The 23,042-nt window shown below is 35.9% G+C and overlaps 1 long non-coding RNA gene across 2 annotated transcripts in view; it reads right to left on the minus strand.

Annotated features, from left to right (window-relative positions):
* LOC140533780 (uncharacterized) overlaps positions 1 to 23,042 on the minus strand; it is a 64,610-nt gene that overhangs the window by 21,202 nt on the left and 20,366 nt on the right. The window lies entirely within an intron of this gene.

Raw genomic sequence — 23,042 nt, forward strand, 5'->3', positions numbered from 1 at the left:
AGATATACAGAGCAGATGAAAGGGAATCTCAGAGGGGAAGGCCTTATCATCTGGAGAGGGGGCCATCTTGTTATTAAGCACTGATATAGATAAGAATCTCACAGTAGACAAGTCCTGGATGGGTTATAATAAGCACCAATCTAGGAAGTAGCCAGATCATTCCTACTGATGGTTCACATTCTGAACCACACCATCATCCATGGAAGGCATAAGTTGGAAAAAGCTTGCTAATTTTTTAGAATTTTTTTTCATTTTTTCATTTTAATTTTCATTTAAAATTTTAAAAAATAAATATAGGGAGCTCCCAGTGAGGAAATTATCAAAACAAATTAGTAAATATTCTGGAAACATACAGTCTTAGGGATTTGCCTGAGGAAAAGCTTTATGGTAAAAGACAAGTGACCTGCTTTGGGGTAGAGGTTGAGAGGGTGGGATCACACAGCCAGAATGGATCAGAAAGGAACTGAATGTAGGTCTTTTGACTGCATTATTCTACCATTCTTCCCAAAAAATTCCATGTTGTTTCATTGATAATAAATACTGACACTCCCTCTCAAATAGCAAAGACATTTCAGCAATATATTAAAAATTATTCAATTTAACCAAAATATATTTATATTAGAGTCACAAGGATGGCTGTCATTAAGAAGCAAATTAGTGTAATTAATCATGAAAATAACAAAATCAACCAAAACCACAGCATTATATCAACAGAGCCTGAAAATACATCACTGTATCAAGAGATTTTCATTTCATTAACACAGAAACTCTCTCTGTTAACCCAAGTTACAACCTTTCTGTAACTTGGACCTCAAGAACTGCCTGTGGCCTGGAGACCTTAAGAATATACGCATAATCACACAGATAGAAAACCTAAAGAACATCTACCATACCCTTCTCTAGTGGATGCAGAAAAGCCTTTTAAAAATACAGAACTTAAATATTTTTTTTTTTACAAATGGTAAAAATTAGTTTAGAATGCCTCAACATAATAAAAACATTTACCAAAACCCAAGAGTTAACATTATTTTTTAAGGCAGCTAAGTGGCACAGTGGAGAGAATGCTGGACCCAGAGTCAGGAAGACCTGAGTTCAAATTCAGCCTCAGACACTTAGTACTTGTGTGACCCTGGGCAAGTTACTTAACCCTGTTTTACTCAGTGTCCTCATGTGTAAAGTGATCTTGAGAAGGAAATGGCAAACCACTCCACTATCTCTGCCAAGAGAACTCCAAATGGGGCCAAGAAAGAGTAAGACATGACTGAAAAATGACTGAACAACAAAATGTTAATTTTAATAGAGAAAAATTTCCCCAAAAGTTTAGAGTTGACACAAAGGTGCTACCTCTCTTTCCTGTTTTTAACATAGCCCCCAAAATTCTATCATAACAAGCAAGAGAAAGAAATTGGGGAAATAAAGGAAAAGGTGCTGGCAAAGAGGAGACCAAATCATGATATGTATAGTTTTGACCCTTGCTTGGAAAACATTAAGAAGCAATGAAGGAACTAACTGAAATGAATAATAACCACATTGAGATAACAGAACACCAAAATATATGTTTTTTACTGGCAGAAATTGTTTTCATGCTTCGTTGCATACACCTACCTCTAAAACAATGACTATCACAGAATAGGCTAATTAAAAATGTTTGTCCAATTTAATTGAATTAAATCACAATACTCATCAATATTCTTGCATATTACTAAAAAAAAAAAGAAAAAGAGAAAACTTCATTTAACACAAATGTATCAAATATCTGAAGTGTAGTTACTAAGACACGCATAGGACTTGTGTAAATCTAGCTACAAAACAATATTTATGAAAATAAAAGAAAACCCAAGAAATTGGAGAGATATTAAAAGTTAATAGCAGGATCTTGAAAACAGAATAAAAAATGATACTGCCTAATTTAATCTACAGAATTTGTCCCATATCAGTTAAACTACCAAGGAGATACTTTATAGAACTTTTTGTTGTTTCATCCTTTCTGCTATGTCTGACTCTTTGTGACCCCATTTTGGGTTTTCTTGGCAAAGATAATGGAGTGGTTTGCCATTTCCTTCTCCAGATCATTTTATAGGTGAAAAACTGAAGCAAACATGGTTAAGTGACTTGCCCAGGGTCACACAGTTAGTAAGTGTCTGAGGCCAGATCTGAATTCAGGAAGATGAATCCAGCATTCTATCCACTGTGCCACCTACCTGCCCTTACTTTATAGAACTACACACTGTAATAATAATTTCAAATAGAATAACAAAAGGTCAATAATTTCAAGGAAAGTAATAAGTTAAAATAGTAATAAAAAATCTATCATTTCTAGACCTCAAATAATATTACAAATTAGCAAATATCTAACTATTTGGTATATGTTTAAAAAGTAGAAAAAATATTCTGTAGAATATTAATCAACAAAATTTTATTAAGCTCAGGGTAGGAGATGGAATTTCATCATAAAGAGTTATAGAAATGACATTTTGGCTGGACTTTCATGTGCATCAAGGGAAGTCATATAATAAGGCTACAAAGGGAGGTTGCTACCAAGTTGTGGAGTGGTTTAACTGCCAGAGCTTTTTTTCTTTTAATTGTGTAAGTTCTACAGAACATTGAGGTTTATTGGAGAGTAGTACACATAGCCAGATCTTCACTATATCATTTTGGCATGTGTGAGTGATGAACTGAAGGAAGAAGACACCAAGTAGGGGGTTATTTTTCAGGTGAGAGACAATGAGGACCTCAACTGGGGTGATGGCTGTATCATTGAAGAGATGTGAGAAATGCTGAGGATGTAGAAGTGACAAAATCTGGCAACTTATTAAATGTAATGAGTGAAAATTAAGAATTGAGAAAGATAAGAGTATTGCAAATAAGAGTGATAAAGTTATCATGCAGTGGTGTTAAACTCAGAAATATATCTCTGTGGGCTTTGACTTAGGAAACTACAAATGAACATTATCTACTGTATTATTATACTGTATTTTAATTTATTCTTTTAAACATTTTCAAACCATATTTTAATCTGGTTCCTGCAACACTTGTGGCCACAAGTTTGAAATCTATATAAGGTATGCTGTCTCATTCAGTCTTATTTCTAGAGAATGAGTTAGTGATGAAAAGGGAAGAGAAAATATTTTTGTGTTTCTAAAGAAAGATTTATGACAGCTCTCAAAGGATATAGAATAATAGTGATTTTTTTATGATTTTAAAAAATACATTGTTTTTCCCAGTTACATGTAAAACACTTATAAACATTAATTTCTAAAACTTTGAGTTCCAAATTCTCTACTTTCCTCCCTCCCCACCTCACTCCCATTAAGAAGGCAAGTAGTTTGATATAGGTTATATATGTGCAGTCATGCAAAACATATCCATAATAGACAGGTTATGAAAGAACATAGGCAAAAAACCCTCAAGAAAAATAAAGTAAAAAAAGCATCCTTTAATCTGCATTCAGATACCACTAGTTCTTTCTCTGACGATGGATAACATCTTTCTTCCTAAGTTTTTCAGAATTGTCTTGGATTGCTGCATTGCCAAGAATAGCTAAGTCATTCAAAAATGATCATCCTACAGTATTGCTCTTACTTTGTACACAGTACACTTCACTTTGCATCAGCCCATGCAAGACTTCTCAGGTTTTTCTGAGAGCATCCTGCTCATTATTTCTTATAATTCAATAGTATTCCATCATAATCACATACCACAACTTCTTTAGCTATTCCGCAATTGATGGACAGTCCCTCAATTTCTAATTCTTTGCATCCAGAACTGAGTTGCTATAAATATTTTTGAACATATAGGTTCTTTTCCTTTCTTTTTTTGCCTCTTTGGGGATCCAGACCTAGTAGTGGTATTGCTAAGTGAAAGAGTATGCATGATTTCATAGTCCTTGGGGCATAGTTACAAATTGCTCTACAAAACAGTTGAATCAGCCCACAATTTCACCAACAGTATATTAGTCTCATTTTCCCCACATCCCCTCCAACATTTGGCACTTATCTTTGCTGCCCTATTGGCCATTCTAATAGCTATGAGGTCGTACCTCAGAATTGTTTGAATTTGCATTTCTCTTATCAATAGAGAGTTAGAGCATTTTTTCATATGGCTATAGATAGCTTTGATCACTTCATCTCAAAACTGATCTTTGATCATTTATCAATCGGGGAATGGCTCTTATTTTTTCTTTTACAAATTTGACTCAGTTCTCCATATGTTTAAGAAATGAGGGGTGGAGCCAAGATGGCAGAGTGAGAGCAACAACTCACCTAAGCTCTTAAACAAACTCCTTCAGATACCTCTAAGGAGAGAATCTGACCAAACTTTGGAGGTGCAGAATCCAATAGGAGGCAGACTGTGGCAGATTCACAGCACAGGACAAACTGGAAGGTCAACAGGAAGGATCTTTCCTGCAGGGGTGAGCCCATAGCCCACAGCACAGTGGTCCAGCGCAATGAAGCAGGAGGGCCCCAGGGAGGCCTGAGGCAGCAGCAGGCTGCTGAGCAGCAGACCAGGATGAGAGACCAGCAGAGTCAAGTGAGTGACAGCCACTGAGCCCTGGATATCAGGTGCAGCAGTTCCTGAGACTTTCAGCCCACAGATTAAACGTCTGTAAGTCACCTACTTGAACCTCTGGGAGCCAAAATGATGGAGTAATTGGTAAATGCTCACTCCTCCACCCTTGATGACCTCGAAAGAATCATACAATATTTCCCCAGAAAAATCTTGGGTTAGTGGGAGCAGTTGATAGGACTCATAATACCTGAGGATAGGAAAATAGCCAAGGAGGATTCCTCCTACTGTGGCAGAGGTGAACCAGAAGGAGAGGGGATACAGGGTGGTGGAAACTGGCACTGGGACCCAGGCGAGCCTCAGCACTAGGAGAGGAGCTCCAGTAAGGGTGGAAACTCGCACTAGGATCCAGGCATGCCTCAGCACTTCAGGGCAAATGGGAAGATAATAGAGAAGCTGGGATCACCAATCCCTGAGATTGCCTTTGCCTCAGCTTAGCTGAGGAGATCTCCCTTGACTAGACCACCCCTCTCCCATGCTTAACAAGCTTGCCTCAAGGCTGATGGGGGAAACACAAAACAAAAAGATAAAAAGACATCTGCCCTTAGCTTTTTCACACTAGTCAGCTCAACATCAAGTTCTGCAGCTTCTAACTGAAAGAACCAGAAGCCACAACACACAATCACCATCATGAGCAAGAAAAAGCAGAACAAGAGTGAAAAAGCCATAGAATCTTTCTATGGGGACAAAGACCAAAACACAAATACTAAAGAGGTCAGTAGTGAGACTGTACTCCCATCTGAAACTTCAGAAGGGACTATGAACTACTCACATGCACAAAAAGCTCTCCTGGAACAGCTGAAGAAGGAAATAGAAGAGAAACTGGCCAATGGTTTTAAAAAAGAGCATCTCTTTAAAAAGAAAAATTGAACAAATGGAGAAGGAACCACAAAACCTAACTGGGAAAACTGGACAAATGGAAAAGGAAGTTCAAAAACTAACTGGAGAAAACAATTCATTGAAAGGAATAATTGGACAGATGAAAAAGGAGATGCAAAAGTTAACTGAAGAAAACAATTTGATAAAAATTAGAAATGGGCAAGTAGAAGTTGATGACTCTACGAGACAGCAAGAATCAGTCAAACAAAATCTAAAGAATGAAAAGATAGAGGAAAATGTAAAATTGTAAAAACAACTGACTTGGAAAATAGATCCAGGTGAGAAAATTTAAGAATTATTGGCCTGCCAGAAAGCCACGATGAAAAAAAGAGTCTGGACAATATCTTCCAAGAAATCATCAAGGAAAACTGCCCAGAAGTGCTAGATCTGGAGGGCAAAATAGTCATTGAAAGGGATCCCAAACTCAAAACCCCAAGAAATATTGTTGCCAAATTCCAGAACTATGAAGTGAAGAAGAAAATATTACAGGCAGCCAGAAAGAAACCATTCAAATATCAAGGAGCTACAGTCAGGATCACACAACACCTTGCAGCTTCTACATTAAAAGATCTAAGGAATTGGAATCTGATATTTTGCAAGGCAAAGGAACAGGGACTACAACCAAGGATCAACTACCCAGCAAAGTTCAGCATAACATTTCAGGCAAGGAGATGGTCATTCAAAGAACTAAGGGATTTTCAGACCACTCTGACAAAAACCCCAGAACTTAATAGAAAATTGGATCTTCAAATGCAGGTGTCAAGAGAGGCATAAGAAGGTAAACAGAGGGAAAAAAACAACTTGTTACTCAATTTGGGCAAACTGTTTACCTCCTGATAAAGGAAGATGATACCTGTTAATCTTGAGAATTGTACATCTATTATGAAATATAAAAGGGACATACATAGATGGAACATGTATAAAGTAAATGATGTGATTATAGAAATATGATTTAAGCATGTGAAGGGATTGTAATAGGAGGTGTGAAAAGGAGGAAGCAGAAAATGACAAATTGCATCACAGGAGGAAGTACAAAATTATAGTAGAGGGAAAGAGGGGAGGGAGATGAGCATTGTTTGAGAGGTACTCTCATCTGATTTGGTTCAAGCAGGGAATAATAAACTTAATTAAATATATATTACTAACTAGCTCTATGGGCAGTAGGAGGGGAAGGGGGAAGAAAAGGGAGGAGAAGTTAAAAGGGAGGGAAGAAGTAGTAAGGGTAAAGGGGAGTAAAAGGGAGGGGGGCTAAAAGACAGAAGGGAAGGCTGCAGGAGGTGGTGGTGAAAAGAGAAAACTATTGAGGAGGGGAAGGGAGACAGGAGAACTAAAAGGTCAAACAGTGGGAAAGAGGAAAAAAGTGAAATGCACAGATTGTAATCATAACTATGAATGTGAATGGAATGAACTCTCCCATAAAATAGAGATGGATAGCAGAATGGATTAAAACCCATAATCCAACAATATGTTGTTTACAAGAAACACATTTGAAATGGGGGGATACACACAAGGTAAAAGTAAAAGGTTGGAGCAGAATATATTGTGCTTCAGCTGATGTAAGAAAAGCAGGGGTAGCAATTCTAATCTCAGACAAAGCAAAAGCAGAAATAGATCTAATCAAAAGAGATAAGGAATGAAACTATATCCTGCTAAAAGGCACCATAGACAATGAAGCAATATCATTACTAAAATGTATGCTCCAAGTGGTATAGCATCCAAATTCTTAGAGAAGAGGTTAGGGGAGTTGAAGGAAGAAATAGACAGCAAAACTATACTAGTGGGGGACCTCAAACTCCCCCTCTCTGAGCTTGATAAATCTAACCTCAAAATAAACAAGAAAGAGGTTAAGGAGGTAAATAAAACTCTGGATAAGGTAGATATGATAGATCTCTGGAGAAAATTGAATGGGAATAGAAAGGAATATACCTTTTTCTCAGCAATACATGGCACATATGCAAAAATTGACCATGTACTAGGACATAAAAACCTCACAATCCAGTGCAGAAAAGCAGAGATAGTCAATTCATCCTTCTCAGATGATAATGCAATAAAAATTATATGTAATAAAAGGCCATGGAAACATAAACCAAAAATTAATTGGAAACTAAATAATCTAATCCTAAAGAAGGAGTGGGTTAAAAACACATCATAGAAACAATCAACAATTTCATTCAAGAGAATGACAATAATGAGACAACCTACCAAATCTTACGGGATACTGCAAAAGCAGTTCGTAGGTGAAGTTTTATATCTTTGAATGCCTACATAAATAAAATAGAGAAAGAGGAGATCAATGACTTGGGCATGCAGCTGAAAAAGCTAGAAAAAGAACAAATTGAAAATCTCCAAGTAAATACTAAATTAGAAATACTGTAAACCAAAGGAGAGATTAATAAAATTGAAATTAAGAAAAGTATTGAATTTAAGGTTAGGGTTAATTGATTTTATGAAAAAACTAATAAAATTGATAAACCTTTGGTCAATTTGATTAAAAAAGAAAGAAGAAAATCAAATTACTAATATCAAAAATGAAAGGAGTGGTCACCTCCAGTGAGGAGGAAATTAAAATAATAATTAGAAATTACTTTGCCCAACTTTATGCCCATAAATTCGACAATCTAAATGAGATGAATGAGTATTTTAAAAAATACAAGTTGCCGAGATTAACAGAAGAGGAAGTTGAATACTTAAACAACTCCATCTCAGAAAAAGAAATTGAACAAGCCATCAATGAACTCCCTAAGAAAAAATCTCTATGGCGGGATGGGTTTAAAAGTGAATTCTATCAAACATTTAAAGAACAGTTAATTATACTACTACATACACTATTTTTGAAAATTGGGGAAGAAGGAGTCCTCCCAAATTCTTTTTATGATACAAATATGGTTTTGATACCTAAAGCAGAAAGAGACAAAACAGAGAAAGAAAATTATAGACCAATTTCTCTAATGAATATAGATGCAAAAATTTAAAATAAGATTTTATAAAAATGAATACAGCATCTTATTAAGAGCATAATACATTATGATCAGGTAGGATTCATATCAGGAATGCAGGGCTGGTTCAATATTAGGAAAACTATTAGCATTATCGATCATACCAACAACAAAACTAACAGAAACCACATAACTGTCTCAATAGATTCAGAAAAATGTTTCAACAAAATATAACACCCATTCCTACTAAAAATGCTGGAGAACATAGGAATAAAGGGAACTTTCCATAAAATAATAAGCACTGTCTACCTAAAACCTTCAACAAGCATTATATGCAATGGAGATAAGCTAGATGCATTTCCAGTAAAATCAGGGGTGAAACAAGGATGTCCATTATCACCACTATTATTCAATATGGTACTAGAAATATTAGCTGTAGCAATTAGACAAAGTAAAGAAATTGAAGGAATAAGGATAGGCAAAGAGGAAACTAAGTTATCACTGTTTGCAGATGATATGATGATATGCTTAGAGAATCCCAGAGATTCAAGTAAAAAACTACTTGAAATAATAAACAACTTTGGCAAAGTTGCAGGTTACAAAATAAACATGCACAAATCTGCATTCCTATATATTTGTAACAAAGGCCAACAGCAAGAGATAGAAAGAGAAATCCCATTTAAAGCTAGGGTAGACACTATAAAATATTTAGGAGTTTACCTGCCAAAACAAACCCACGAACTATATGAACACAATTACAAGACACTTTTTACACAAATAAAGCCAGATCTAAGTAAGTGGAAAAACATCAGTTGCTCATGGGTAGGCTGAGCCAATATAATAAAAATGACAATTCTACCTAATTAATTTACTTATTTAGTGCCATACCAATTAAACTATCAGATAATTATTTTCTAGAGCTGGATAAAATAATATCAAAATTCATCTAGAAGAACAAAAGTTCCAGAATATCAAAGGGACTAAATGAAAAGAAATGCTAGGGAATGTGGCCTAGCACTACCAGATCTCAAATTGTATTATAAAGCAGCAACTCTCAACTGACTAAGGAACACAAGGGTAGACAAGTGAAATAGGCTAGGTAATCAAGACACAGTAGACCACAAATATAGCAATCTCCTATTTAATAAACTCAAGGACCCTAGCTTCTGGGATAAGAACTCATTGTTCAACAAAAATTGCTGGGAAAATTGGATAACAGTGTGGCAGAAACTAGGCATAGACCAATGCCTGACACAATACACAAGAATAAAGTCCAAATGGGTACATGATCTAGGTATAAAGATTGATACCATGGACAAATTGGAGGAGCAAGGAATAGTGTATTTATCAGATTTATGGAGAAGGGAAGAATTTTTGACTAAAGAAGAGACAGAAAGCATTATGACGTGTAAGATGGATAATTTTGATTACATTAAACTGAAAAGTTTTTGCACAATCAAACCCAATGCAACCAAAATTCAGAGGGAAGTAGTATATTGGGAAAGAGTTTTTACAGCTAATCTCAGGGATAAAGGCCTCATTTCTAGAATATATAGAGAACTGAATCTAATGTACAACTATACAAGTTATTTCTCAATTGGTAAATGGTCAAAGGATATGAACAGGCAATTTTCAGAGGAAGAAATTAAAGATATCTATAATCGTGTGGAAAAATGCTCTAAATCACTTTTGATTAGAGAGATGCAAATCAAAACAACTCTAAGGTACCATATCACACCTATCAGATTGGCAAATATGACAGAACAGGAAGATGATAAATGTTGGAGAGGATGTGGGAGATTTGGAACACTAGTTCATTGTTGGTGGAGCTATGAGCTTATCCAACCATTCTGGAGAGTGGTTTGGAACTATGCCCAAAGGGCTACAAAAATGTGCGTACTCTTTGACCCAGCAATATCGCTTCTAGGATTGTATCCCTAAGAGATCATAAAAATGGGAAAGGGTCCCACAAGTACAAAAATATTTATAGCAGCACTCTTTGTGGTGGCTAAAAACTGGAAATGAAAGGGATGCCCATCAATTAGGGAATGGCTGAATAAATTATGGTATATGAATGTAATGGAGTACTATTGCACTATAAGAAATAATGAACAAGAAGACTTCAGAGAGGCCTGGAAAGACTTATATGATCTGATGCTGAGTGAAAGGAGCAGAACCAGGAGAACTTTGTGCACAGCAACGATTACAGTGTGCAAGAGCTTTTTCTGGTAGACTTGGAGCTTCATAGCAATGAACTTAAAGGACTTAAAAAAAAATTCCCAATAGTCTTCTAAGGCAAAATGCCTTCCACATCCAGAGAAAGAACTACGTAATTCAATCACAGAATGTAGCAGATCATTTTCTTTTGTGTATTTTGTTTTGGTTTGTTATATGATTTCTCCCATTCATTTTAGTTCTTCTACACAGCATGACTATAGTGAAAATGTATTCAATAGGAATGTATGTGTAGCTCCTATATAAAATTGTATGCTATCTCAGGGAGGGAGGGGGGAGGTGGGAGGTAAGTAGGGGGAAGAAATCTAAGTTTTATGGTAGTGACTGTAGAACATAAAAAGAAATAAAATTAATATAAAAAAAGAAATGAGGCCTTTATCAGAGAAACTTCCGTCAAAACTTTTTCACAGTTTCTATTGCTAACTGTATTTCCCTCTGTCCAACACCACCCTGTTTATCCTACTTATCTGTCTCTTTTCACCCTGTCCCTTCTCAAAAGTATTTTACTTCTGACTACTCCTTCCCCCAATCTGCCATCCTTTCTATCACTGCTCCCCCTTGTCCTCTTACTTTTCTATAGGGTAAGGTAGATTTCAATACCCAATTGATTGTGTGTATCATTCCCTCTTTGAGCCAGTTTTGGTGAGAGTAATGTTCACTCATTCCCTCTCACTTTCCCCTTCTTCCTCTCCACTGTAAAAGCTTTTTCTTGCCTCTTTTAGGTGAGATAATTTACTCCATTCTACCTCTCCCTTTTTCTTTCTCCCAGTACATTCCTCTCTCTCATCCCTTAATTTCATTTTTTTAGTTTATCATCCCTTCATATTCAGCTCATACCTCTGCCCTTTGTCTACATATACTCTTTCTAACTACCCTAATAATGAGAAAGCTCTTGTGGGTTACAAATATCTATTTCCCATTAGGAATGTAAACAGTTCAAACTTATTAAGTCCCTTATGATTTTCCTTTCCTATTTACCTTTTTATGCTTCTCTTGAGTCTTGTATTTGAAAGTCAAAGTTTCTATTTGGCTCTGGTCTTTTTATCAAGAATGCTTGAAAGTTCTCTATCTCATTGAGTTTCCATTTTTCCTCCTAAACAATTATACTCAGTTTTGCTGAGTAGGTGATTCTCGTAGGTTGTAATCCTAGCTCCTTTGCCCTCCAGAATATCATATTCCAAGCCCTCTGGTTCTCTAATGTAAAAGCTGTTCAATCTTGTGTTATCTTGAGTGTAACTCCATCATACTTGAACTGTTTCTTTCTGGTTACTCCCGATATTTTCTCCTTGACCTGGGAACTCTGGAATTTGACTATAATATTCCTGGGAGTTTTCATTTTGGGATCTCTTTCAGGAGGTGATCAGTGGATACTTTCCATTTCTATTATACCCTCTGGTTCTAGAATGTCAGGGCAGTTTTCCTTGCTAATTTCTTGAAAGATCATGTCAAGGCTCTTTGTTTTTTTCATGGTTTCCACTATGGTAGTCCAACAATTTTAAAATTATTTCCCTGAATCTATTTTCCAGGTCAGTTGTTTTCCCAGTGAGATATTTCATATTGTCTTCTATTTTTCATTCTTTTGGTTTTGTTTTATCATTTCTTGGCTTCTCATAAAGTCATTAGCTTCCATTCGTTCCATTCTAATTTTTAAGGAATTATTTTCTTCAGTGAGCTTTCAGAGTTTCTTTTCCATTTGGCCAATTCTGCTTGTTAAAACATTCTTCTCCTCATTGGTTTTTTGGACTTCTTTTGCCATTTGGATTAGTCAATTTTTTTAAGTGTTATTTTCTTCAGTATTTCTTGGGGTCTCTTTTAGCAAGCTGTTGACTCATTTTGCATGATTTTCTTGCATCACTCTCATTTCTCTTCCCATTTTCTTCTCTACCTTGCTTACTTCATTTTCAAGATACTTTTTGAGTTCTTCCATGGCCTGCAATCAATTTATATTTTTCTTAGAGGCTGTGGATGTAGGAGCTTTGCCTTGTTATCTTCTTCTGAGTGTGTGTTTTGATCTTTCTTGTAACCACAGTAATTTTCAATAGTCAGAGTCTTTTTCTGTTGTATGCTCATTTTCCCAGCCTATTACTTGACTTTTTACTCTTTGCTAAAGTAGGGCCACGCTTCCAGGGTGGAAGGTGCACTGTCCCAAGTGTCAGGGGTTTTGTATAGTTGTTTTCAGAGATACTGGAGACCTACAAGTTTTTGGTTCTTCCAAGGTAATATGATCTAAGGAGAGGTGTTTACTACTCTCTTGGCCTGTGCTTTGGTCTGTGTGAGACCACAAGTATTCTTTTCTCCCCTGGAACTGTGAGGGGGGGGTTCCCTCTCTATTGCTACCCAAACTATGCTATGCTAGTGATCCTTCTTGCCATGAGAATGCCACCCAGGATTTCAACCTAGATCTGAGTATGGGCAAGGCAACACAGTACTACCTCAGTGCTAGCAGAAAGACCCATGTAATCTCCTTGTGAACACTTGTTTGACAACTCCCCCTCCCCTGTAATGTCTGTGGACTGAGAGCTCTGGAAGCAGTCAGTGCCACCACCACTGTTGATTCAGTGGCTCCCAAGGCCTGTTCCTGGTTTTCTGGAACCCAGTTTGTGCTGGCGGGGCCTACACTGGACGACACTCCTCTCTCCATCTCACCCAGGTACAACAGATGTTTCCTTCAGACTTTGTAAGTTGTCTTTGATATCTGTGGGCTGAGAGGCCTGGAAACTGTCACTGCTGCCATTAATTCAGTCATCCTGAAGACTGCTCCTGGTTTACTGGGACCTGGTACGACCTGGCACCACTTGTATTGGACTGTGCTCTTCTCTTGTCCTGATGCAACAGACTTTTCTTGCCAACCTTCTAAGCTGTCTTGGTCAGGAAATTGTTTCACTCCATCTTTTTGTGGGCCCTGCTGCTCTAGAATTTGTTTAGTCATTTTATTTGGATGGATTTAGAGGGAAAGTTTAGAGGATCCCCTGCCTTTATTCCTCCAACTGGGCTCTACCCAACACTGATGTGTTGATAAATATGTTGATAGCTGAAAGTAATAGGAAAGGAACTTTATTTTTGTAAACTATACATATATATATATATATGTATATATGTAAGTATGTATGTGTATTGTGGTTGTGGTTTGTTTTTCATTCTTGAAAAGGACCATAACATCAGGGATATGGTGACATGACTTGCAATTGAATTTGATTTGAATGAGGGAGGGCTGTTCAAAGTCACCAGCCTCACTTTCTCATCCAGAGCCATCAGGATCCAGTGACCAGATATAGACCAGTATGACTGGAGATAGTCCAAGATGCAGTGGGAGATCTTCACCTTTTTAAGCTAAGATCTTTTCAGGTTCTATTGAGTGAGATAATGGCCATTTAGAGAATCTTTGAGAAAAGAGCCAAGGGATAGCCTTTTTATTTAAAAAAAAAAAAGTCATACTGGGAGGGGAAGATCCTCAGAGTTGCTAGCCAAAGGAGACACAGTTACTATTTACCTTCACTTTGATCCAGGAAGGCCAAAAAGAAATCATTAAGTGGTACTTGGGCAGGAACCTATTGCCGTTCAATCCATGAGATCCAGACTGAATTGGATTTCAGACTTGGTTTTTGATAAAGAAAGTTAGCCAGTAAACCCCAAAGTACCTAGGTGACTTTTGGCCATCAAAATTTACCTTCTTTTGGGCAGAACACCCTCAAGTAAGGGGAGAGGAGAAAAGAACAAGTCTAGATAGACAGATAAATATAGAGGCGTGTGTGTGTGTGTGTGTGTGTGTGTGTGTGTGTGTGTATGTATGTATGTTTTGGGCAGAAAATGAGCTGTGGCATGAATATAGACTGAAATCCCCTTGTCCACAATGTCAAATGATGCCTCACTTGTGTGTGAATGATTTAATATTTTAAAGAAGCAGAGAGAGAGCTTAATTTACTTAAAATGAAAGAAATATGAGCACAAAGAAATACCTTTTCAAAGATATTAGAGGAAACATTGGATCATATTTTGTACTTGAGAGTTTCAGGGGAAAGTGGTACCTAATCTCATTTGTATATAGATATTTTATGACTAAAAAAGGGTAAAAATAAGAAGGTGAGAAACTGCACAAATGTTTGAAAACCGTGGAATCATTTAAAAGGGACTTTCACTTTCACAGAGGAAATTTTTGGGAGTTATTTTTTGTTGTTGTTTTTAAATGATTTAAGTGAGTTTTTAAGTGTTACTCTCTGCTGCCACCTCTGGTTTAACAGTGAAAGTATGTTTATATGTATGTTTGTTGACTATGTTTGCTTGTCTTCCTCACAGAGTCAACCTCATCAGTGTTGCAATGAATTGCATGCTGATTTAACAAGGGAGCATCTTGGTGAATGAATAAGTAGCCAGTTTCGTCTGTCACAATGAGAATTATCCCATCTGATGAGTTCTCTCTCTTAAACGAAACTGCTATTCATATTAAGAGTTAATAATAATTTTTTGGAACTTAACATAGAACATGACTCATAGTAGTTGAGTAACTGATTGCTTTCTATCAAATTTTTGTACCTTTGAATATAGATTTGCCAATGGAAGACTGGCAGTAAAGAATGGCAGACAAGCCCTATTCAGAAAAGCAGTTTTGTATTAATCTGGGTATTTTGAATTTTTATAAATGCTGATTTATTTCATTTAAGTTGTCAGTTCTATTGGAATATTGTTTGGAAAATTAGTTTCAAAAATATTTATTTTTCTTCATTTATTGCAAATTATCGTTTTTTAACTTTTGAAACAGATAATTTGGTTTTCCTCATCTTTTTAATCAAGTTAAGCCAATGGTTTATCTTTGATTTTTCAAAAAGAGCAGCTTCTAGTTTTATTAACTCAATGGTGTGTGTGTGTGTGTGTGTGTGTGTGTGTGTGTGTATTTTGTTTTTGATTTTGTTCATATTGTCTTTTTTCACGATTTTCTATTTTGGTGCTTAATTACTTTTCCTGGTGCAATTCACATGCTCCCCTTCCTACCTTTTCTCTTAATATATAATATTCAATGGTTGCTATATCTAAAGAAATAAATCATTTCCCAGGTAGACAGCCTTCCATAATATCACTGGCATTATGAGAGTCTCTCAAAAAAGACATAAACAGATTGCTTATAGCCACATTTTATATTTTAATGATTATTTTGCAAATATGAATAAATTCTATTGTGACCAAGGTGTAGCTATGCTTTATAAAGCACATTAATGCATCCAGTAATTGAAGGATTTCCCCTAACTTTGTGGTATACATTATCTTATAGCTGAAAGGTGCCCAGTATCACATAAATGGAATATGCTGTGGAGCTATTCAGATGATGAAATATCCATCTTTGATGACTCATGCTTTGTGGTTAGTCAATAGGCAAACATAATGTTTTTAAGTTCTGAAAGGAAATGGCTATAATTTGGAAAGTACCCAGAGTAGTACTTGCCAAATTGTATTCTAAAGAACTCTGGTTTTCTGTGTAATATGAACAAAGGTTCTATAAGGGGGAGAAATAATGTCATTGCTAAAGAAAATTTTCCCCCCATAAAATATTAAACATGAATTTTTTAGTTTAAAATGCTTATTATATATAGAATTTGGGAAAGTATGAAAATAGAATTAATTTTTTTTCTGCTTTGCTTCTTTATCCTAATGCTATATTCAGAGGTTCCAGCAGTAGATTTTATGTTCAAAAAATGTTCCAAGAACCTATTAATTTGGGAAATGCTGAACTAAAGACATGATAAGGCTTTTCCCCCTTTCTTGGCATATCTGAAGCTAAGAGATATGAAGTATTATCTAATCCAACTCCTGATACCAGTTTCCTTTACTGCTGATAAAAAGAGGAAGTAAAAATTCTGAGAAAAATTTACATTTCTGAGAAATTCTGTTATTTTATGGGTCCTGAAAATCACTAATACTGCTTTGTAGTAGAAGTGTAAAAGAATATCATTTATACATCTCATCTTATATCATCATCATACACTACAATAGGAGACTGCAAAATATTAAAGTAGGTCATTTTTATATTGCCCACCCATAAGAGAAGAATTAGAAGCTATGGGAAAACACATGATTCATTCATTTAAATTGACTTCCAGATTAAAATTTGCCTAGGTCACTCTGGAGAATATAGTCTTAAAAATCTCTAAGCAGGGGGAATATTAGAAACTTTCTTAATGAATAGAGGAGTAAAATAAGTATGTCTCCTTTCCCTTCTATTATTTGACATTGTTCCAGAAATGCTAGCAATACCATTAACACAAAAGAAAGGAACTGAAGGCAAAAAGATATTCAAAAAAGACACGAAAATGCCCTTATTTAATGACATGATAATATACCTACAAATCTCAGGAATGTACAAAGATACAAAATAACCCCTAAAATATCAATAAGATTTCTATATCAAAATAACAAAATCCAAAAGAAATAATAGAAGTCACAATCAAAATAATTATAAAATGCATAATTATATGGATTGGAGTGGGAAGTTACTTGAAGAAGTATTGCATTAATCTATGCAAAAGGTGATGAAGGAATGTACCAGAGTGGTGTCAATATCTGTGGAGAGAAAGAGGATCACACAAGAGACGTTGGGAAGGTAGACTTGACTAGACTTAGTAACAATTTTAATATAGGGGGATGAGAATGAGAGTGAGAAGTTGAGGATAATAATAATAATGACGATGGTAATAATAACTAGCACTTATATGGCATTTACTATGTCAGCACCATACTAAATATTTTACAAATGTTATTACATTTGATTCTCACACAACCCTGAGAGGTAGGTGCTATTATCCCCATTTTACAGTTGAGAACACTGATATAAATAGAAGTTAAATGACTTGCTCAAGGTTACAGAGCCAGCAAATATCTGAGGCTGGATCTGAATTTAAGTCTTCCCGTCTCCAGGTTCAGAACTCTATCTACTGTGCCACTTTGCTTCTTTGAATGACAACATGACTGTGAGCCTGGGTGCCTGGGGGGATTGGTAATTCCCTTAACAAAGTATTAGGAAAATTAGGAAGAATTGGAGAAAAGATAATAACTCCAGTTTTGGACTAAGATATTTATGGTACATCTAGCTTGATATGTACAATAAACATTTGGAGATGAGAGACTGAAGGTCAGGAGAAATAAGGGTTGGATAAATATTATAAAAAATAAATCAAATAAATGAAGATAGTTTAAATAGAGATGTATTTAAAATATTTACCTAAAACCAGCAGCAAGTATTATTTGTAATGAGGATAAGCCTTCCCATTTAGATTAGGTGTGAAATGAGGATGCCCACTGTCACCAATAATATTCAATATTGTATTGGAAATCCTAGCAATAGCAATAAGAGAAAGAAAAGCAATTGAAGGAATCAGAATAGGGAATGAGGTAATAAAACTATCTCTTTTTGCAGATGACATGATGATATGCTTAGAAAATCCCAAAGACTCAACTAAAGCAGGTTATAAAGTAAATTCACATCAATCATCAACATTCCTATATATCACAAACAAAATCCTGCAAGAAGAGATAGTAAGAGATATCCCATTTAAAATAATTTTAGACAGTATAAAATACCTGGGATTACCACCTGCCAAAAAAACCGAAACACCATAGAACAGAATTGCAAAAATACTTTTGATACAAATGAAATCAGATTTAAATAATTGGAGAAATATTAATTGTTCATGAATAGGAAGGTCAATATATTAAAGATGACAATTTCACCTAATTTATATATTCAATGCCATCCCAATTAAATTACCAAAAATAATTTTTACCAAATTAGGAAAAGAAACAATAACAAAATTTATTTGGAAGAAAAAAATCAAGAATATTAAAGGAATTAATGAAAACAATGTAAAGAAAGGAAGTTTAGCAGTACCAAATCTTAAACTATATTATAATGCCTCAATTATAAAAAATAGAAATAGAAAGGCAGACCAGAGGTACAGAGTACACATACAATTTACAGCAGCAAAAATATATAGTAACCTTATATTTGACAAGTGTAGACCTAAGATTTTGGAATAAGAATTCATTATTTGACAAAAATTGTTGGGAAAACTAGAAAGCAATCTGGCAGAAAATGAGCATAATCCAGTATCTTACACTAAATCCATGGTAAGGTCAAAGTAGATACATGACATAGATAAAAAGAGAGATATTACAAGAAAATTTGAAGAAAATAGAATACATTACGTATCAGACTTATAGGTAAGCAAATCATTTATGAATAAACAAGAAATAGAGAACAGTGTGAAGCATAAAATGGATAATTTCAATTACATTACATTAAAAAGGTTTTGCAAACAAATAAAATAAACATAGCCAAGATCAGAAGGAAAGCAGAAAATTGGGAGGGAAAATGTTATAGGTAGATTCTCAGATAATAGTCCAACCATGTTGGAGAGCAATCTGGAATTATGCCCAAAGAATTATTATTAAACTGCCTATGCCCTTTGACCCAGAAATACCACTATTAGATCTGTTTTCCAAGATGATTAGGGGAAAAGGAAAAGATCTTATAAGCTCTAAAATATTTATATCAGCTCTCTTTGTGGTGGCAAAGAACTGGAAATTGCAGGGATGCCCATCAATTGGGGAATGACTGAACAAGTTGTGGTATGTGATTATGATGGGATACTACTATACTATAAGAAATGATGAGCTCAATGATCTAAGAAAAACATGGATAGATTTCCATGAAATAATGAGGAGTAAAATGAGCAGAACCAAGAGAACATTGTATATAACAACTGAAGAGGATGATGGGGTTCAGGAAGAGGGTTGTCCAGAAAGAATTCAAGAGGCAGATATTCTCCTAGTGAAGAGAGCTTTATTGACACCAAAACAGTGGGCTAGCTCTGGAAGGAAGGCTAGCAGTTTGCAGGAAGACAGGTGCTTGCTTTTATGCACAATTTTTGGGTGCTCAGTCACGAGAGAAATATGCTCCTACTAAGTAGTTAGCTGTAGGAAAAGATATCAGGAAGGGAAAGCAGGTATGCTGAAAAATGGTTCAAGGATGTGATCACAGAACAAGGAACTTAGCTTGTAACATTTTTTCCAGTATGGAACAAATCACATACACAGAGAATGGGCTATGGAAGCCAGATTCTTGCTATGTGACAGAGCCTTCTGATACTGGGCAGATTTAGACAAGGCTCTCATAGTTGCTGGGTGTAGACTCAAAGGTTCCCATGTTGTGGGCAAAAGTCAGCCTCATCATTAGCAATAATATTATTTTAAGGACAACTCTGAGTGACTAAGTCATTTTGACTATTATAAATACCCAGATTAACTACAAAGGTCATATAAAGGAACATGGTATCTACATTCAGTAAAAAGAACTGGTTGATAGAAGTATATATAGAATAATTTCACATATCTATATCTATCTATCTATATATACATACATATTTGTGTCTAATGGTAACCATCTCTAGGGTGAGGAAGGAGGAGGGAAGAAAAAAAGGAAAAAAAGAAAGTTACATGATAACTTTATTATATATTTAAAAGGAATAACAAGTTGTACCTAATAGATTTGCAGTTTCATTTACAATCATCTTTTTTTCTATTCTACCATGTTACGGAAATGTTTGTTTTACTTTTTAAGTAAAAATAAAATATTTAAAAAGAGAGACTGGGTGCAGATAACATCACCAAGAAAAATAGTATAGAGAAAAATGAGAAAAGGGTCCAGAATAGAGCCTTAAGGAACACTTGCAGTAATCAGGTGTGACCTGCATAAACATCCAGCAAAGAAAACTGAAGAATTGTCAGACAGCTAGGAAGAGAATATAGCAGGAGAAAGCAAAAACACACAGAGAAGAGAATGTCAAAGGGAAAAGGGTGATTGATGGTGTCTAAGGATACAGAGAGGAAGGAGTAAGAATAAGTAAGAAGGAGTAAGAAAAAGCCATTAGATTTGACAAGAGCTCATTGGTAATTTTAGAGAGAGTAGTTCCAATTGAGTAAAATGATGTAGGAAGCCAGACTGCAGAGTCAAGAAGAGAGTGACAGGAAAGGAAGTGGAGGCACTGATTGCAGATAGTGTATCTTAAGAAGTTTAGTCACAAAACAGAGGAGAGATAGGATCATATCTAGAGTGAAGTAGGGGCTTTTTAAAGATGGGAGAGTCATGAGAGCGATTATAAGAAGTGGAAAAGCAGCCAGTAGACAGAGAGAGATCAAAGAATAATACAACCTGGGAGGATAAAGTTATGAGCAAGACAGGATGGAATACAATCATCTATGAATATAGAGGAGTTTGGTTTGGCAAGAAAGACAATTTGTTGTGTGAGATAAGGGTGAAGAGATAGTGGGGGACAGCATCTGAATGATGCTAGCAGAGGGAACTTTCGGTATATAGTCTACATTTTTTCTTCTCAAATATGAGGCAAGGTCATACACAGGTTGCAAATCTGAGTGGACTGGAAGGATCAGTAATAGGTAAATTGGAAAAGGGGGCAAGGATTGGGGGAAAAGATGAGTTCCATTTTGGATATAATGATACTGAGATTCCTGTAGTTCATCTAGTTAAAAATGTCCAACCCCATTGTCATCAATTCTTTTGACTATGTAACCAATTAGGAGACTTGACCATCAAGCAATACAAGCCCATCAATCACATATGACCAGAAAATAATTCTCTAAATTTCCTCATGGTGAACTGAAAACAAGCAGACAATAACTATGCACGCTTCAAGGGCTGAAACTCCACTGGCTAGTGTGCTAGTCTATCCTCATTATATTGGGAAAACATGACTAAAGGCTTCAAAACTTTTTAGAGTTTTACCTGTGAGAGTCAGTGTGAACATAACTCCCTAGGGCATGAGATTATAGAGCTTTCCTTTGATCCTAGCTTCCAAGAACAAATTGAAAACTTTAGGGTTCTGTCTTCCTCATGGGAAAAGTACACTCTGCCATGCTCTCTTGGTTGAAAACTCAAATTTCTTTATTTTAAAGAAAAAAGGCAGCAATCCAACATATCCAGTCATCTGCCTCAGAAAAAACCTTGGATAGGGTAGAAAGAAATTCTCCCTCATTGTTCCCCCCAAAGAAATGATTCATTATAAAAGCTTTCATCTCCAGAATTTGCTCCAGGCTCCAAACTCTTTGGAACACAGAGTGAAGTCACCCCTAAGTAGCCAGCACCCTTAGGTTTACTTTTATTTTTCTTAACTATATTTTCTGGTTACCAATCCTATGATTCTGTCAGAGATTTCACTCCAACTTAGAGTAGAAAATCTAAATGGCTTGATCCTTAAATAAACTACCGTAAGACACAACCCACATTTACTACTCTTCCAGCTTTGCATGGTGCCAATGCAATATTCACAGCGCTCACAGTGGCCATGAATATCCTGGCACAATTCTGAATTGCAAAATGCAACAGACTTTTCACGTGGAAGACAGAACTAAACATTTATTCAAACACCAGAAAGCCAAATCCATCATAGCAACAAAAATCTATACCCAATAACAATGCATAGAACAACATGATCCCCAACCCTTCCCCAGCTGGGCTTCCTACAGACCAGCTCCATTTAACAATCGCAAACAGGTCCCCTTAAACAAAATCACAAACAAGCTCTCTCACTCACACTAGCCAGGACCTTCTTGCTTGAATCCTTCCCAGCTCTGACTAGACTCTGACCAATTTCCTCTCAGCTCTGCTCTAGCTCCACTCCTTCCTATTCCACTTCAGCAAGCTCCTCCCACCACAGGCTCCATGTGACTCAGACTTCCATGTGACCCCAACAGGTCACATGGGTGTGTTAATGAATGGGAAAGAGCTCCCCATTTAAATTACCATTACAGTTTGGGATCCCTCAGTTTTTCAGTTCCAAACTCTTCAGCTCTCCCATGCTAGTGAGAAGGGAGAAACCAATATCTTCTCTCTAGCCCCCTTCTTGGACTTTAATATGTATACGTGATAGCAAAGACTTTTAAGACTTTGAATTCATCCTTACAACCCTACTTGTGTACATGACATGTCTCCTACTTGATGACTATAGGTATATTTAGGGCAGAAAACCCATTTTATTTATCTCTGTATTCTCAAGCACTTTACACAGATTCTTGCACAGAATAGGTGATTAATAAATGTTTTAAGAATTGAATGATTTTTCTAGAATTCTTTGGTTTTGAGCTAAGATTCAGTGGTATAGTTTTTTGAAGATATTTCCAGTATAAGATAGAAAGGAGGGGAAAGAAGAAAATTTTTGCCCTCTGAGAAAGGTGATTTTCTATCACGTGGTAAATTAGTGCTCTTACTTGCCTGGTGGCTGAAGTAACTGATCCTCAGTTTCCCATCAAACAATAGAATTTCATGGTTTCTCCAGGTCTTTGACTTGGAGCATTTCCCACCCACTAGTTGCATACTTGTCATCACCAGGTATTACCTGTTGGAGGACCCAACATCCCAACATGCAA

This window comes from Notamacropus eugenii, chromosome 3 (genome assembly GCF_028372415.1).
Source record: "Notamacropus eugenii isolate mMacEug1 chromosome 3, mMacEug1.pri_v2, whole genome shotgun sequence".
Classification (NCBI taxonomy): Eukaryota; Metazoa; Chordata; class Mammalia; order Diprotodontia; family Macropodidae; genus Notamacropus; species Notamacropus eugenii.